The sequence below is a fragment of the Drosophila innubila genome, chromosome X (genome assembly GCF_004354385.1).
Source record: "Drosophila innubila isolate TH190305 chromosome X, UK_Dinn_1.0, whole genome shotgun sequence".
In the NCBI taxonomy this organism is placed as follows: domain Eukaryota; kingdom Metazoa; phylum Arthropoda; class Insecta; order Diptera; family Drosophilidae; genus Drosophila; species Drosophila innubila.
Window position 1 is genome coordinate 11,438,510 of NC_047626.1, and position 15,077 is coordinate 11,453,586.

Sequence of the window (15,077 nt, forward strand, 5' to 3'; positions counted from 1 at the left end):
TGAATATGATAAATATATTAAATATATTATACGAGTATATATTATAAACATTATAACAATGAAGAGTAGTCCCTTTGAATATTGTTTTCCATTATGTAATCTACATTGGTACAATAATTCTATTTTTTAAAATATTTCATCTTTCGCAACCATTTTGATGATTCGTTAAGTAGCTGAAATATTTTAAGCTAAAATTAAAATTAAACTAACTGATCTTTGAGAAATATTAAAAAGTATTTATTGCATTTCTATTATTCATCTATTAATATCGGGTACGGCAAATAATGATTATTTTGGCATTTTTTTTTTTTCAATTAAAAAATGATTTACTTTAGGAACTTTAAAAGAGCGTAAAAATATACCAAAAACTTGCTTTAAATTTATGATATTCATTAATTTACTTATCAAATAATAATAATTCTTAGGCAATAGAATTAATCAAAAAAAAAGTGATTATTTCTTAAAGAAATGATTTCTTTTAAGAAATAAAACTAAAGAAATGAATATTTTTGAGCAAAAAAATAAAACAATAAAAAATAATGATTATTTCTCGAAGAAATTATTTCTTGATTAAATTATTATGATTATAGTCATTATATTATGAGTTTTATTTTATTTGCTCAAGGCTAATGATTAATCCTTGAGCTTTATTATTAGCTCAAAGATAAAAATATTATAAAAATCAAAAATAATCATTATGTTGTAATTTTTATAATAAAACTTATAATGATTGCAGTCCCTGATAAATATTGCAGTTCTAGTGCAGTTTTGTAAAACTATAAGTTTAGAAAATTATCTGGATTTTTTTTGAGTAGCATTATATTTTTAGTATTATTCTTTTACATTCACCTATACGTTTCCCTTGTCACTTTTTGGGTTTCACCCCTTAAAAAAAGCAGATAGATAGTTAAAAGATATATTCAATCAAAGTATTCGATTTGTTGATACAACAGTTGCTCAAGTGTTGGCCAAGCAACCAAGCAGGCCTAAACACAAACACACACACACACACACACACCCATACTGCTATATATACATAAGTATATGTATACGTGTATGTGTGTGTATGTGTTTATGTAACACAAGTATGATAGGCGTTCTAATTAGAGAGCAAAAATTCACGCAGAATGATGCAATACACCCACACACATACACACACACACACACACATACACATATATACATGCATATATACATACATACTGACTTGTATATGTGTATATATTTATAGCAAGAATAAGGGGCGCAAATTCTTCAATTTAATAACTAACATCCGGAGGCAGCAGTAGGTGGACGCAGAAAAAGAGAGAGAGAGAGAGAGAGGGAGATGAGAGAAATGGGCGAGAGGTTAAGGGTGAGGGCGTGTGAGGGGGAGAGTGCAGGGATTCAGACGGCGTCCTGTGCCTGGGCAACGCTTGGGTGACGACAATACGCACATACATATAGATTCTATATGTATAATATGCCAACAATAAGATGTTGAAACGAACCAACAACAACAACAACAACAAGGAGAAGGGGAAGGGAAAAGGACAATAACAGCCAGCAAGGATATCAAAGTTGCTGAGGGACTCAACTCTCGACGACTTGACGAATGGTTGACACGGCCGTGCTCAGCATTTTGTCGTGTTGTTCAACAACACATTTTTGGTGGTTGTTTGCGGCCCCTGACAACGCTTTGCTTGTACTTTTGGTGGTGCTTATGCTGCTGTCGGGTGGAGTGGGGTGGAGTAGGGTGGGGTGTGGTGGTGGTGGTGCCTGGTGTGGTGCGTGTTGCCTGTGGGGCGGCCTTTTGCGCCATCAACGGAAATGAGACGTTTAATTTACATTTACACAACGCAAGACCGAACGATAAGTCCTGCGGGACGTCAACAGGATCAGGATTTGTCGCACATTGCAAGTGACAGTCGAAATGGAAATATGAAAGATGTCCAACAGGTCGAGGGGGAGGGAGAAGGGCGACATAAATAGTCCAAAAAGTACAGTTGGTACACAGCTAAATAGTATATACGAAATCAATCCTTAACGATTTTATAAGATCGAAGATCTCGGAGTGCAAAATACTTGAATCAAGTACACTGATAAAAAAATTTTCTAAAGTCAAGATTTGGTCTCAAAACTAAGAATATTGGTATAGAAAATGCATCGAGAACATCTTAATTGATCTGATTGGGTTTTTCTGGGTTTTCCCCAATCCTAGCAACAAATGTTGGATCATTTATAATTTTTGCTTACCTCAGATCTAACTATAATTTTTTTTTTTTTTCGTTACAGTTCATAATTTATTTTTAATTGTATTTGTATTTTTAATCTTTAACTTAATTTTTATACTTGGTAATTTTTTGTTTGCCGACTGCTTTTAGTCGTTCATAAATAAATAAATAAAATTCTTAGATTAAGAAAACACATCTTGGTTTTGAGAACATCTTAAATAAGACCAAGTTCTTATTTAAGATTTAATGCTCTTCAAATTAAAATAAAAAAATTAAAAAGTTTAAAATAATTTTTTTAATTTATAATTTTTATTTTATTTTTAATTTGACTTTGATACATTTTATTCTGTCTTGGTCATATTATAAATATGTTACTGCTTCACCCAAATGAAGCGGTTTCTCAACCAGACCGCCTCGGGGCCAACACTTTTTTTATATGATGTAGTACATATTTATACTTTCCTAACAATTTAAGATTTTTATTCTTGTATCAAGAAATTTTATTTTTTAAGATTAATGTTCTTAGTATTAGTAATATGGTCTTAAAATGATCCTTTTTTAAGAACAAAATATTTAAGATTAATGATCTTGATTTTAGAAGTTGCTCTTTTTTTCAGTGTACAGTTTTTCATATTAGTTTATAAAATAATATAATCAAATAATATAATATAATCAAATGTAACCAAATATTTTTCTCCTATTTCACTTTTTTAATGCCTATTGTTGAAATCAAAATAATATTTGGTATACTTAGTGCCAGTTTTTCAATGCATCCTTAAATTTTATCAATGAGATATTTTCAAATTCAATATTAATTTCTAATCATCTAACGTCAGAATATCTCTTAAACCCCCTAACTAGACATTGAAAAACCGGCCCTTAAGTGTTAAAAATGTCATCAAAAAATTAAAAATTTTGAAACTTGATTATTTCAAGAATTTCTCTTTCCTGTATAGTGTACGAACAATGCGAGTATTGACTGTACCTTCATGCATATTGTATGACCAATTCGGACAGCTTTGACGCCAAGCATCCTTAACTTACATATGTATGTATGCAAGCACAAACACACACTCACACACACACACACACACACACACATACACACTTAGGTTTGTATTTGTATTTCCGGTGCTTAAGACAAATTTGAAAAGTGCCTCATGAATTTTTGAGCGCATTTCCTGCCGCACTTTGTTAACGTCGTAACTCGAAAATGCGTTATGTCCTGGCATTTTGGGTGGCAGGACGCCAATTAATATACACACTCACAAACACACACACTAGCACAACAGATGTGTTTGTGTGTGTTTGTGTGTGTCTGCGGTTAGTTCAAGTGAATGCTTGCGTTGATAATTGAGGCACAGATTTTGTTGCTAACTCAACGGACGCCTCATTTATGCCCCCCTCGCCCTCCGAATCCCTCTCTCTATCCACCCCTCTCCATACATCCCCTTAAGGGCATCTTGGCGTTAATTGACCATCAAATTAGCCGAGTTCTTGGCATATTCCAGTACACTATATAGCTGCAATAATGTTTAGCAAACATTTTCGAAATACCGCAATCATTTGAAGCATTCAAAACATCGTCAAAATGTTGATAATTTTTCTATAGTTGTTTCTTTCATCAAAAAATCCAATTAAGTTTTTAGAGCTCAAATTAACTTTATACCTCATTATAATATACAATAAATAATTGCCTATTAACTTAAATTGTTTGCAGTTAATGTCTATAGAAGATGATGAAATAATTAGGATAGTTTACTTCAAAAATCTTAGTTGTTAAAATAATTGAAATATAAATCTTAGTTGTTAAAATAATTGAAATATAATACTTAATTCTTTTAAAGCAAAACAATTTATTACATCTGTCAAGTAATTATTTTTTATTTAGTATCTGTAATATTTTTAGTTTTTGTCAAATATAAGTTGTTATTTAAGTTTTGTAAAAATTAAACTCTAATTATTATTTAAGGATATCCTGAAAATCAATCTTAAGTATTTTTCATAGTTTTAAGGACAAACTGTAAAAATTCCTCTGAAAAATCTATCAACTGAAATGACAGTTTCTAAAAAAAAAATTATGCAATTAAATAAGTGTACAGAAAAATGCGTTTTTGAAAGAATTGAAACTGAATTATCATCTTTGTACTCTTGTTTTCAGGAACAAATGATATTGGAAATTGCAACATTGTACATCTCTCTCTATCTCTCATCTACACTTCAATATATTTAAATATATCATTAGTGCTATTAATTAAATTATTAAAAGAGCTGTGGATCTTATAAAAAATAACCTTTTCGCAAATGGTTTTCCATTTGCATGCCCCGAAATTTCTGATATGCAATTTTGTGACGAACGATATTAAATTTAATATATGAGACGTATAAAATATATTTAACAGAACCCTCATTTATATAACTATACACAGTTCTTCGATAACAAATGAAATTCAAATTATAATTGTTTGAAACTCTGAAGAGGTGCTCTAAAGAGATTTTCCCTTACACGAGACTGAAGCAGGGAAATAATGAAAATGCTAGAGTAAACAAGGGCTGTCTTTTAATCCCTTAAGAATTTCCCATAATGAGCTCTACTCTGGTGTGTTGTAATTCCTATTAACTCCTTCTCCGACTCGTTGGCCAGTCCAAAACTCGTCGTCGCCGGGCAAACAAACTATTTGCAACATTTTGCCAACGCCCAATTAGTGACACTCAAATCGCACAACAATGTGGCAGGCGAAGGGGGAAAAGGCGGCAAGATGAGGAGTTGTAGTTCCTTGTAACTGGACCTCAATCAGAAATATTTTGCTCGGCATTTTTTGGGGGCAGTTGCAAGTATTTTTCGGGTCGGAGGCCGCAGCCCTTAGAAAATTGCGGCATAATCAGACGCTGCCTAGAGAGGCAACAATGGCAACGGAATGGATCAGACCAGGTTGCAAGGAGGAGGCAAAAGCAACACAATAAGACCAAATGGATGCCAGACTATGTATGACCAAGGGGCAAGGGGTTGCCAGGGGGTGCAAGGGGGTCGAAAGGTTACAAAAGTGCTGACTGTGACAGCTTACTTTATTGGCAAAATCAAATCAACGTGGCATTTGCATGCAGCAAGCCCAAGATACAACAAATACGGGTATCATGAAATGGGGCATGTCTGGGCCGACTCTGCTACTCTCTTCATGCAACATCATGTGGCAGCAACAGAGGCAGCTGTGCCACCAACAACACCATCATCATCATCATCATCATCATCATTCGATGTCGTCGTTGTCGCTGTCGTTGGAGCTGCGCTAAATGCAAGTCAAACACAAGTAAGAACGCGATAGTCGAGTGTGCTCGTTTCAGGGATACCCTGCGTTAAGTCTTAAAACAGCATAACAGCAGATAAAATCATTTTAAGATACAAATATTTAATTTTTGAACTTATCCATGTATTTTTTTTCTATTATCTATTCTAAATGTATTTAATTTTAATTCAATAAAAATAAGCAAAAACGGATAAAATTAAATAGTTTCTATTCAATTTAAGAAAATTCGAGATCACCGAAATTTTGATCGAATTTGTTTATTTGAAACTGATTTCAACACCGGACATTTTTTTTTAAATCATTTTAAGATACATATTTTCAATTTTTTATCTTATGCATGTAGTTTTTTCAGTTATGTATTCAGAATGTATTAAATTTTAATTCAAGTACAAAATTTGTACAAAAACCGGACAAAATTAAATAGTTTCTATTCAATTTAAGAAAACTCGAGATCACCGAAATTTTGATCGAATTTTTTTATTTGAAACTGATTTTAACACCGGATTTTTTTTTTTTTTTAAATCATTTCAAAATACACATTTTTTTCTATTTTGTATTTAGAATATATTTAATTTTAATTTAAGTACAACAAACGGACCATTTTAAATAGTTTTTATTCAATTTAAGAAAATTCGAGATCACCAAAATTTTGATGGAAATTGTATATTTGGAACTAATGTCAACACCGGATTTTTTTTCTATTTATTGAGTACATATTAAATTTTAACGCGCTTTGTGCTGCATCAGTGCATCTTTTTTCAATTTATTCGGCTGTTTATGTTTCACTTCGGATCCAGACTATGTGAATACAAAAACTTGTTGTATAACTTTTGTGTTTATATTCCGATCGTGGCTAAATTTTTGATTTGAGTCCAGAACAGAATCTATGAAGAGTATATATATTTTTTCTAGCTTTGTATAGACTTATTAAAAATTTCTATGTTTTTTATCCCATCATTAGGGAATTTACAGGCTAGGTAAGGAGCAGTATCTATAAAGAGTATATATACGTATATATATTTTTCGCTCTGTATAGACTTTTAAATAATTTCTGCGTTTATTATGCGATCATAATGAAATTTTCAGTGTAGATTGAGAGCATGAAGGACTTTAAGAAATCCAGGGCTCAGGGCTACACATTTTTCCTCAAGCTGCGCACAGTGTAAAAAAGACTTTTGTTTTTATTTTATTGAAATTTTTTGAATTTTAAAATAAAATTATTCTAAGAATAATAAATTGTTCTTATTTTTGCACTGCAATTGCATAAGTTGTGGAATATTCGTATTATTGCTGATGTGGAATATATAATATATAAACTTTATGAAGTCAAAGATTAACAGAAAACTATATTACTCTCTTGCCGTTAGAGAGCGACAACTATAGGGTGTAAGCTGGAAAGGGGAGAGGATTGCTTGGGGGTAAAGTGTGTGTTTGTGTGTGTTTGTGTGTGTGGGGGGGAGGGGTCTTCTTTTGCCTAGGTATTGAAGCTTGTAAAAATTGCATGGCGCTGCATTACCGCTTAAGTACGCGCTCGACGAGAGTGGCTTTTGGCCTGGCAGCCATCTTAGCCAGGCTATCCAGTCGTCGAGTCACTCCACAGTCATTCACATGCATTCAAGTGGTAGACAAACCCCCTCCCGCTCCCCCACCCGCTGGCAAGCAAATCGCATTCATGACATTTTCTTGCATTGACTATGCCACTTTTTTTTTTGGGTTGGGGCTTTTTCGACTCGACAGCAGCTTTTATTTGTTTCGCTGTCGAGGCCGCAGCTCCGTCATTTGCCATTTACCATTTACCATTTGCCATTTGCCAAGGGTTGCGCATCCGCATGCGTTTTGGGGCATGTTGGGGTTGAATTTGTGGCAACGGTAACGGTAACGGCAACTTGGGCGCACTTGACGCGTTTTATAATTTCCGTAAATAACAAACGGCTTAATTTGCGCATATTTCCGTTTGGATTTGCACGACTCGAGTGCCAGTCAGACTTGCCTTTGCCTTTACCTTTGGTCCTAACTCTCTCCCCTGCTCCTACCCCCTTCACCTTTCCCATCCTCAGCCGCTCTTGTTGAGGCATTTTTCAGGATTTCAGATATTTTTAGCTTTGCCGCAATATGCGTAATTAAAAAAAAGGGCCGTCAGTTATGTGACATGGGTTACACAAATGAGGAAATGAGCAAATGAGCAAACTGGATTTACACGGTAAAAATTGAAGCAGCAGCAAAGAAAGCCACAAACTGCAACTGGAGACTAAACTGGTCTAAAAGTTATTAACAAGCTATAAACTGAATGTAGATTTAAGATATGATTAGGTAAACATTTGAATTGCAAAAAATTGACACTTTATTGCACATTTGTTTTGCCAGCGCAACGTTCAAGAATGTGGCACAAAAGGGAATTGCAAAAAGTAAATATTTGTTAAAAAAAAATCAAGAGAATTCCTGTGGTAAAAATTAAAAATAAATATATTAAAATCTTGAAAAATTTACTTTAACTGGAAAAGTCACAGCTCAAAAATTTCTTGAAGAAGCTTGAAAAGTTTCACTCTTGACTCTGAAGGGTTGGAAATGTTTCAGTTTTAGATCAGATAGTCTAGGTTTCAGTTTCAGATTGGTAAGTTTTAGTTTCTTCATAGAAACTATCCAACTTAAAAAGTTACAGTTTCTGTTTTTGAGTTTCGGTAGGTTTTTGTTACCACTTATAAGGTTCAATTACCTGATTCAAATAGGTCAGATCCTATATAAATTTAATCGAATATAAATAATAGTTTCACTATATTCATAATTATAATTCTTTGAGCTTGAAAAGTTGCAGTTCCTCAACTTACAGTGCAAAAGAATGCATAGTGTACCATGCAATTCAACTTTCCACTGAATAATCCCAACAATCAGCTTAAAGTTGAGTTTTGAACTTCATTTACAGAGTGTCAAGATACGATTTTCTTTCCCTCTGGAATGATTTTACATAACCTAACAATGAATATGGTTGCAACTCAAAGCTCAAAGACATTCCCAAAAGTATCTACAAAAGATTTCAATTGAACTTAAACTTTGAACTTTAAGCTTTGTACTGAATTTAAGATTGGGAATCATACATCTCTGACAATGTAAAATGTTTTGTCTCTTTGAAATGATTTTCCTTTAAGCTACCAATAAATCCAAGCCCAATTTAAAATCGAAAATCACACTCACAAATTGTTTTAACTGGACAATGAGCTTAGGTTTGAACTTTAAACTGAATTGAAAGTATTTTAGAATGGAATGTGTACTCAATTAGTTTGTCTTCTTTTTAAATTGGGACTGGGCAATGACAAAGTATTTGCAACAGATTAATCCCAGCAATGCGCTTAAAGTTATACTATAAAAGCAAAATTAATAGCGTTGGCAAAGTGCCAAAGTGACTGAGATGTGTAACATATAGTACTTAATTAGTTCGACTTTTAAAACAAGAATATCCAGAGTCAAAAACAATGACAAAGAAGACTCTAAACTGAACTCTGTCTGAGTCGCAATCGCAGCTGTAATTAAAATCTCTTTGCCAAATGATTGTGGCAGTGTGTGTGTAGTTGTGTGTGTGTGTGTGTGTGTGTGTGTGCTTGTGTGTTGTCAGAGTCAAAACTGAATTTCCATTGATCTGATGCTAAACGTTGTTAGCATCTCGAAACTTTGATTAGATGTCCACAAAGCCGAGACGAAGCTGGTTATGGAAACAAGCAGTGCTATATAACAGAGCGAGTACACTGATAAAAAAAGTTATAAAATCAAGATTTTTCGAGAAAAAAAAATTCTTAAATTAAGAAAGCACATCTTGGTTTTAAGTATAAATGATCTTGGAATTAAAATAAAAAATTAAATTTATAAATTTATGATTTTGTTTTTTTTTTTAATTTATTCGATTTTATATAGATTTTATTTTGTCTTGGTATTTTTAAAAATATTATTTTAATTTGTCGCGAGTGGGATTCGAACCGGCGCCTACTGCTTCACAGCTGAAGCGGTTTCTTTAACCAGAGCGCCACGAGTCAATACATATTTATACTTTTCTAACAATTTCAGATTTTTATTCTTGGATTAACAACTTTGATTTCTTAGATTTATATTTTTAGTATTAATAATATGGTCTTAAAATGTTCTTTAAGAACAAAATATTTAAGATGAATGTTCTAAATTTTAGAAGTTGTTCTTTTTGTCAGTGCAAGAAGAGTGAGAAAGAGAGCGAAAAGTGGAGAGAGAGTGAGAGAGCGAGAGAGAGAAAAAGGAGAGAGACCGCAATAGCCAATTGTGTTCAAGTCAAGCAGTTGGGCAAACAACGACACTATGAAGATGATTACGATGTTCATGATAATGATGATAATGATGATGATGATAAAAAAGATAATGATGATGATGAGGCTATTGCTGTTGTTCTTCTTGTTGTTGTTGCCCTGTCACGATGCTTATGACAAAAAGCTTTTCAACGTCGTTAGCTTAATAACTGTCAAGTAGATGAGTGTTTCGACTGTGTGTGTGTGTGTGTGTGTGTGTGTGTGTGTGTGTGTGTGTGTGTTGGTGTGTGGCTTTCATATGCGACTGGCTTTTAGGCGCTGTCATGTGGTTGCTGTTATTGTTGTTTGCTTTCTTTTCAGCATTCTTTCTATCTCGACAACAATTTTTTTTCATTTTTCTTCTACTTTTTTTTTGTCTTCTCTGCCAAGCCGCATAATTACAACAACTGCAGCACAACAGCAAACTGCTGAGCTTACTTGTAAGTGTAAGTGTAAGTGTGTGTGTGTGTGTTGTGGTGTGTGGCTTTTCAAAGGACATGTGCCAATATGGCGAACTACAGTTGCCAACTGTCACAGTCTGTGTGTGTGTGTGCCATTGATGTTGTATATATTTTTGTGACAAGCTGCAGCGAATGCTTCCTCTTCTTCTTCTTTCTACACCCCCTTACCATGCTCATGTCCTCGACGTGCTCATTTCCTCGAGTGGCGCTAAACAAAAGATTTCAGCTTGTTGCACCTATTTAACCCACCTGCCACAACCCCCCTACCCCTCCCCTACCCCCCTCTTCTACACTGCCCCCTTCTCCACTTGCTGTCAGCATTTTGCACTTTATTAAAACCAAATCAACGAAGCAGAAAAGTCAAATGCAATGCTGATTATCCTGGCTAAGGACGAGAGGTCAAAGCTATAACGGCATCGCGAATTCGACTCAGACTTGGATTCATATACATATTCAGTTTCTCTATATTTTTTTTTTTAATTTTAAAATGACTTGACTGACTTGTAATGTATATAAATATTGTCCATATATTCCTTATAAAAAAGTCAAAATAACACCTTAAGTTTTATTTTTGATTCAAAAAAATAAGACTCAAGAAATACTCATTATGCTATGACCTTTTTTTTTTGTTAAAAAATAATGATTATTTCATAAGTTTTATTTTTCTGTCAAAAATAATTATTATTTTATGAGTAATATAATAAAAATTATAAACCTTAAGATCATTTTGGTATATTTCACGAATTTTTACAGATACCAGAAGTTAATGATTTTTTCAATTGAAAAGAACGAAATAATCATTATTTACTGTCCCTGCTTAAAACCAATTTAAATACAATAAGTAATAAGAATTCTTTAAAATATAATTCTATAATTCTAAAATATAAATTATTTAACCAAAAACTTGGACTTAAACTGAATATTTAAACCAAAACAGCATAAAACAATGTGTGTGGCATTTCTCTGTAAATCAAAATGAAATTATGAAATTATTAATCTGATTACTTTATTCATTTCATTGTCCCATTTCTCGATAAGAATTAATCCGCATTCGAAGGGTATATAACTATGTATGTATGTGTCTCTATTCAAGTCAAAGTCTGTTCATTAATCTAAGCTCTTTGGGGATTACACAAATAATCGGTTGATAAAAAAACTCCTTGGGGAAATCGTATCAAAAAAAAGTAATTATAATTATAATTTGTATGTATTTATAAGCATAAGTTGAACAAACAAAATCTTTTTGAAAGTTACAGGGAAATTCGATCAAATAAAACTCGAGTTATGAATTTATTTTGTTTTCAAAATTGTTTTAAACTATTCTGGTCACTTGAATTTCAAGATTCGTAGAGTTCCTTATTTTCTATTATTATTCCAACGGCTTGAATTCTCTCGATTATAGTAATAAAAAACAAAAATTATAGAAAATCTTTAAGTCAAAATGCTTCAAAAACAAAATCAAAAGTAATAATTCTTAAATTTCGAATAGTTAGTTCAACTGCTTAGTTATGTTTAATTGTCTTAAAAAAAAGTGAGAATAGACTAAAACCAAAGAACCCCGCTTTTAAGACAAAAGCCTCTCTTTGCGAATGTGAAAGAAGTAGCTAAAAGTGAATCCCAAAATCCACTGGTATCCACTCACCTGTCATATTGGCTGAGCTTTAAAAATGCGCCTGACAGTCAACAGAAGAAGAAGAACACGAACAACAACTAGAAAAATAAAAATATGTGAAAAAAAAAAACGAAATATCCAAAAAACGGAAAATTGCAAATGGAAAGAATGGAAAAAGAAGGGCAAAAAATCTCATTAAATGCAAGCCAATGATGGCCTCCATGTATCCACTTTGCTGACCGATAGATAAAGTCTCTCAGTCCACCAATCCGTCCAACTGTCCATCTATCCATTTGTCGGGCAGCTCAGCAACTCTATTTGCGACCGGACGACAAATCTCCAACCGTAGCCGTAGAACCTGCGCCACAAGGACAAAAAACAAGGAAAAAACATTTTTTTAAATATAAATGAAGAAAAAGGAAAAAGAAAAAGAAAAAGCGGCGCCAAAAAAGTTTTTGCGACCATTTTTCATCATGATTCGATGTGGGTTGAAAGCCAGACGAGTCGAGTTGAGTTGAGTTGAGTCGAGACCAGGGTTGTCATAGCAACGCAGCAAACGCGTCACTTTACGTGTCGGATTCGGGTGTTGGCAGCCATATTTGCTCTTATAGCGCTTTACTTGCCTTTCATCGCCCAGGCAGAGGAACCCTCCCTTATGGTATGTACGTGTATGTTTGGGGTGCAAAAAAAAAGGCAGCCCAAGCAACCCAGCCAACCCGGCGAGCAACCCTCCTGCTGCCTGCTGCACCCCCTAACACGCATAAATATATATATATATATATATATATTGTATATATATTCGTATATATGCACGTTGTTGGGTGGTGTCTGCTCAGGGGGTGTAGAGGTGGCTGTAGCTACCCTTGTGTGTGTGTGTGTATGTGTGTGTAGTTGTTGTTCTTGTTGTTGCTCTTGTCCTCGCTGCTTCATTTGGCTTCAGTTCACTTTAGCCTGGACTTTTTGCCTAGACCAAAAGGACCAAAAAGGACTGTGGAGCATGGAGCTTGGACCGAGCAGTTGGCACCACTCACTGGCGCGTCCTTTGCCTTTGGCTTGTGTCCTGGCATAGGTAACTAGACACTGGCCTACACTGAAAAAAAGACCAATTTCTAAAATCAAGAACATTCTTCTTAAATATTTTGTTCTTAAAATACGAACAATTTAAGACCATAATACTAATACTAAGAATATGATTCTAAAAATCAAAGTTCTTGATACAAGAATAAAAATCTTAAAGTTTTATGAGAGTATAAATATGTACTATTTCATATGAAATAAATGGTGGCCCCGTGGCGCTTTGTTTAGAGAAACCGCTTCTACTTTTATAAAATAAAACCACGACAAGACAGAATGTAAAATCTTAAAAAATTTAAAATAAAAAAAAATATATATATTTATTATAAATTTAAAAAAAAATTTTAATTTTTCAAGAGATTTCAAGAGACTTAAGATTTCTTAAAATTAGAACTTGGTCCTTTTGAAATGTTCTTAAAACCAAAATTTAAGAATTTAAGAATTTTATGTTCTCCACTCATTTTTTATACCAAAACTCTTAGTTTTGAGACCAAAATCTTGATTTTAGAACTATTTTTTATCAGTGTACACAGCGAGAATCAAGCTGTATTCAAATTATGTTCAAGTTACCTTTAAGTCCATTTTTTATTTCAAGTAGGAATTACTTAAAATTATATTTAAAAGCACGAATAATCTTTTTATAATTGAAGAAAATAAAAGAATACTTTTCACTTTTCAATTTTATTTCTATACGCATTCGTTTGTTTAATTTAAAGATGGTAGTATAATCATATGTAAAAACTGTTAAATATAAAACTAAATCAAATAATAATGTTATTTAATGTCAACTAAGACAAATTGATCAACAGTATTTTAAAATATAAAAATAAAAATAAAAGAAAATGAGAAGAAATCAATTTTATACAAATATTTATATATAAACTGAAAAAAATTATACTTAAGAAGTTGGATGAAAACTGAGAAATTTAAATCTGTTTTTATATGAAAATTTTTGTATTTGATTTTGTAATAGGTCTGCAGAAATCGTTTTTTAATTTTAAAATATATTTTAGTGCTTAGTTACAGAGGTTTAGGAAAAAAAATTGTACTTAAATCCAATATTAACAGCTTATTTAAAGCATGTTTTGGACTTACTTTCAATTTTGAAAATACTACAATAGTTAAATTTTAAGAAATTCTATGTAGTCAATTAAATCTGAGTATGAATACTTGGTTGATTTTAGTCGCTCAGTGTATTCTCTTCATTCGTATCATCTCCTGTCCTATCCGTACTTGGTGTTGGTGTTGGGTGTTGGTGTTGGTGTTGGGTGTTGTTGTGCGCACTTTGCGCTGCCTGCGTTGTCCTTGTGCACGTTTCTTCCTTGACTTTGCTGCTCCTTTCTGGCACATAGAACCAGAGATCGCACTGCGATTGAGAGAGAAGGACAGAGGTTGGGCTTATATAAGGCGCCTATATACTTTACTAAGGGCCTTCTGACACATGTCTCCTTGTCCTTATTGTCCTGCTGTCCTGCTGTCCTGCTGTCCTTTTGTCCCCTCTGTACTTGTTGTCCTCCACATTGTCCTATCGCTTCGTTCTCTATCTGTTTATTTGCCTGTTTGTTTCTTTATTTGTTGATTTGCGGTCATTTGCCGTTTGCTCGTGTTTTCTTCCATTTTTTAATATTCCCGACTAAGGTTCCTGTGAAATCCTTTGTAGTTGTCCTTCTCCTCTGTGTCCTAAAAAGCACAAAAAGGACACCTCACACGGCAAAAAAAAAATATATTAAAAAAATGTACAACTTGCTGAATAATAACGTGCAAACTGTATTTGTACAACATCAATGGGTTTCAGCTAGCTTGCTGTCATGTGACCATGGAGGTGAAAGCTACATAAATTGCAAATCGATCGGAAATTGCAGTTTAACATTTTAATAACTTGGTAGATGTCGCTATAAAATGTTAAGAAATTAAATTAAATAGCTCAGCTAATAATGTGACTATGGAGGACCAAGGATATTATTTTAAGTTAACTTAACATTGAATCGACTATGACTAAAATATTACCAAAATTAAATTAATATAAATAGTAAATATGTAACCATGGAGGACCTAGAAATATCAACAGAATGAATCGAAATTATATTTAATGTCAACGAAGGATTAGTTGA